Raw genomic sequence first — 5,000 nt, 5'->3', positions numbered from 1 at the left:
GCCGAGGTAATCCCACCTGGCTCGATTAATCGTAATGTCATGTAGTAGGAGGCACCTCTCTCTCTCTCTCTCTCTCTCTCTCTCTCTCTCTCTCTCTCTCTCTCTCTCTCTCACGCAATCACGTCAAAAGTGAAACCGATATTGGGCAATTATGCTTTAGGCCCGATGGTCTCTCTCTCTCTCTCTCTCTCTCTCTCTCTTACTCAACAATCTTTCATTTCAACACGCAAGCACTCAATGGTTTATTGCTGCTATGTCCACCAGCTCTCTCTCTCTCTCTCTCTCTCTCTCTCTCTCTCTCTCTCTCTCTCTCTCTCTCTCTCTCTCTCACTACCACCAATTAAATTATCCCCCAGAGCGCTGTCGATATCGACTCGCTCAAGTGTCTATCCAGGAGCAAGGGCTTATTGCAAGAGCAATGACGCTGCATCAAAGGCGCCTCCTGCAAGCAGTGTCTTCCTTCGTGCAGAGAGAGAGAGAGAGAGAGAGAGAGAGAGAGAAAATGCCATGGCCACTGGGTATTGCAACTTCCCACCTAATTTGGGAATGTCAACAACTGTCCCTATTAACTGCTAATAACAGTGGAAGTAGTTAGCAAAAATAACCTCAGGGACGGCTGGACAACAACAAATCACAATATTAATATGTGAAAACACTGAAAAAAAAAAAATATATATATATATACAATATATATATATAATTGTGTGTGTGTCAAGGTTAAGATCTGAAGCCAATCCCTCAACAAGTTAATTGATGTATAATTCAAATAAAGAAAAATAATTATCTAAATTTTGTACCTTTATGTAAGTAGGCATCCCTTTTTACAACACTACTGATAATGGTAAACTATATTTCAAAACAAAACTGTAATTTTCATAATTCTTGAAGCATTGTTATTCATACACTGAGCAAAATAATATCTATTTAAAGCAGTTTAGCTGCCTACATTTTCTTGACATATTTTATCATCACCACAATCATCATCATCATCATCATCAGAAAACAAGTAAATAACACGCCGAATTTCTTCGACGCAATCAAGTTTTCTGTACAACGTATAATTCTGTGTGAAACCTTCAGCCACGGCCCATGAAACTCCTTGCCGCGGTCCATGAAACTCAGCCACAGCCCATGAAACTCTTAGCCGCGGCCCATGGAACTCAGCCACGGTCCGGTGGTGGCCCGTGTTGTTGGGACCTAAAGCGGTGCCAGATGCATGATAATGGCTAGCTTCAACCTTAAATAAAATAAAAACTACTGAGGCTAGAGGGCTGCAATTTGGTATGCTTGAAGACTGCAGGGTGGATGATCAACATACTAATTTGCAGCCCTCTAACCTCGGTAGTCTTGAAGATCTGAGGGCGGACAGAAAAAGTGCGGACGGGCAGACAAAGCCGCCGCAACAGTTTTCTTTTACAGAAAACTAAAACGCCATGAATTCAATTATTATTTTAATTATTACCGACCTTGCTCACTATCCATGCTAACAAGACTGCGCAATACGCTGAGACACCCAGAGAGCACTAATGGAAGTTGATTCAAGTACAGCTGGATTGTAATTATGTAATAAGGTCGAGCGGGTGTCGAAGATCCAGCGAGGACATTGCACTGGGTGACGTAAGGACAAGCACCCATACATTTATTTTCATATGATGTGGAATTGTATATGTGTGTGTCTATATACAGTATATAATATGTATATATATATATATATATATATATATATTTTATATATGTATATATATATATTATATAGATATAATATATATATATTATATATATATATATATATATATATATATATGTGTGTGTGTGTGTGTGTGTGTGTGTGTGTGTGTGTGTGTGTGTGTTTGTTTCTGTTGAGCAATTATCTATATTAATCCTTTTTACAACTATACACCATATGAAAGGGACCACCCCGTCCCCCTCCGAAACGGCACCAAATAATCAATTTAGTACTGAAGATTGATGTCAAGGACCGAGGTGATTCTAAACAGCATCTACACAGCTGGTGTCACGTGTCAATTTGGTACACTTGCCACAAGACTTACCAAAAAAAAAAAAAAAAAACAGTACTCAGGGTATGGAATGTAAAATTTAGGTCAAAGGCCCAGCGCTGGGACCTAGGAGGCAATTTAAAGGGAAACTGAGAGTGAAGGGTTTCAAAGGTGTAACAGGAGGAAAACCTCGCGGTTGCACTGTGTAACAATATTAAGAGAGGGTGGAAAGAAAGACGGAAGAAAGAGAACAAGAATGGAAGTACGGTAAGAGGAATGAAAGATGCTTTAAAGAAGCCTAGGTCATGCCTACAGTGCACCGCGTGAGGTGCACTGACGGCACAGCCCCCCTACCAGGACAAACTGAATAATAACATGAGAGAAGTTGAGTGACTGCCGTCATTGTTATTATGACGTTTTTTGTTATTACTCCTATTTACTGAGTTATTAATGCGATAATTACAACCATTGACCGTCGCAATTCTAATTAAATTTACTTAACCAAAACCCACACGATTCCATAAATTCTTTCATTGCTACAAATCATTCTAATTGTATTACCAACGCTGCAATTAGGAACAGGACGGCCTTAACTATCTGATATACGTGAAACTCTTCATTTCATAAAAGTCTATAATTAGCGCAGAATGTCGACACACCAAGGATTGCGAGTACTTCACGAGCGATAAAGGGAGACGAGACGAAGGCCAGACATGATAAACGGGTGGCATAAACAACTTATCTGGTAATCCTCGTAACAGAGATAGTTGTGGCAAACGGGGAAGTAATGGTCGATGGTGAAAAAGAATATTATATATATATATATATATATATATATATATATATATATATATATATATATATATATATATATAGAGAGAGAGAGAGAGAGAGAGAGAGAGAGAGAGAGAGAGAGAGAGAGAGAGAGAAATGCACACTCATATATTAATGTATATATATATATATATATATATATATATATATATATATATATATATATATAATATATTTGTATGTAAATATCTATTATATTTCTCTCTCTCTCTGTATTATATATATATGTATATATATACAGTATATATACTTATACACACATACATACATACATATATACATACACAAACACACACATATATATATACATATATTGTATATAATAGCGATTAAGTTTTCATTATATATATAATACCGATTAAGTTTTCATTATAACCCTTTATTTACCAAATGAAATTAAAACACGCGTGTAAACACTTTACAATAAAAGAAAGTAAGGACCACCATTCACAATCGACATCAAACCCTTATGAGGTCTCCCATCAAGAGCCACGGACGCTTCCCAATCGCGCATGCGCAATCAATCCTGCCACCAATGGGACGTAAATTAACAAAAGGCCGGAGATGATCTCGCTGGCACCCATCTGCCATCGAGTGAGCAGAGGATGACATCAACAAGACCGCTCTCCCAATTAAACGCACTGGCACTAATTCGATTGGATGAGAAGGAGCCCTTTAATACGAAGCCAGCACACAACCTTTACGAAAATGCGAAGCCAGCACACAACCTTTACAGAATATGAAGCCAGCAAGCAACCTTTGCAAAATATGAAGACAAGATATGAACTCAGCACGCAATTTTAACAAGATACGAAGCCAGCACACAACATTCAAATATGAAGCAAGCATATAACCCATGCAAAATACGAAGCCAGCACACAACCTTTACATAATATGAAGCCAGCAAGCAACCTTTGTAAAATATGAAGCCAAGATATGAACCCAGCACGCAATTTCAACAAGATACGAAGCCAGCACACAACATTCAAATACGAAGCAAGCACATAACCAATGCAAAATACGAAGCCAGCACACAACCTTTAAATAATACGAAGCCAGCACACAATATTTAAATAATATGAAGCCAACACACAACCTTTACAATTTCAAAGCCAGCAAGAAACCTTTACAAAATACGAAGCCAGCACACAACATTCAAATACGAAGCCAGCACACAACATTCAAATAAGAAGCCAGCACACAACATTCAAATAAGAAGCAACCACACAACCTCTGAAAAATACGAAGCCAGCACACAACCTTTACAAAATACGAAGCCAGCACACAGGCGCTGCATTCTGGACGCCAGCAGACACCGCCTGGAAACTGAGACTTGGAGCTGAATGTGGCAACGAAATGAATAAAGGCGAATGAGGTGAATGAGGTCATTCACTGGACGGGAAAAACAGGGAGTGAAAGCCCGCATTCGTGGAAACTGTGGCCGAGTGGATAATGCATTCAAGAAATAGACATTCACGAGCCAAGAACAAACTGGGGATCAAAGACTCTCTCTCTCTCTCTCTCTCTCTCGGGTTCCTGTGGGCGTTGAGTGGGAGGCAATTTCTGGTGCCATTTAGATGGAGAGGTCCGGTTCCAATATTAATTTACAAATAAATAATTCTACACGTATGTGATCAATTAGTCTATATTATTTATTATATATACATACACAAAGACACGCTATGTATGTGTACACACATACACATACAAACACACACACACATATATATGTATATATATACATAATATAATATCAAGAGGGAATTATATGCTGACATAATCTATATATATATATATATATATATATATATATATATATATATATATATATATATATATATCAATATATTGATTATGAAAACACTTTAATAATGATAATATAATAATAACACTTTAATAATAATAATAATAATAATAATAATAATAATATTAATAACAAATTTATCATTTGTAATGCAATCTGTATCATACATTTTTGTATGTTATAAAACGGCAGGGTTCCTTGAATTTGAACTTAATAATAATAATAATAATAATAATAATAATAATAATAATAATAATAATAATAATACAACCGCTTGATGCAAATCACTCGACCTCTTAACGATCACGGCTATGAGGACCCCGCGCTGGTTGGCATAAGGCCACGCAAACCCAACAACGAAGTTC

General features: G+C 37.2%; 1 protein-coding gene across 4 annotated transcripts in view; it reads right to left on the bottom strand.

The window, feature by feature from the left end:
* LOC136849965 (solute carrier family 45 member 3-like) overlaps positions 1 to 5,000 on the bottom strand; it is a 156,568-nt gene that overhangs the window by 53,412 nt on the left and 98,156 nt on the right. The window lies entirely within an intron of this gene.

Source organism: Macrobrachium rosenbergii, chromosome 21 (assembly GCF_040412425.1).
Source record: "Macrobrachium rosenbergii isolate ZJJX-2024 chromosome 21, ASM4041242v1, whole genome shotgun sequence".
Classification (NCBI taxonomy): domain Eukaryota; kingdom Metazoa; phylum Arthropoda; class Malacostraca; order Decapoda; family Palaemonidae; genus Macrobrachium; species Macrobrachium rosenbergii.
This window is presented reverse-complemented; position numbering and strand designations above follow the sequence as displayed.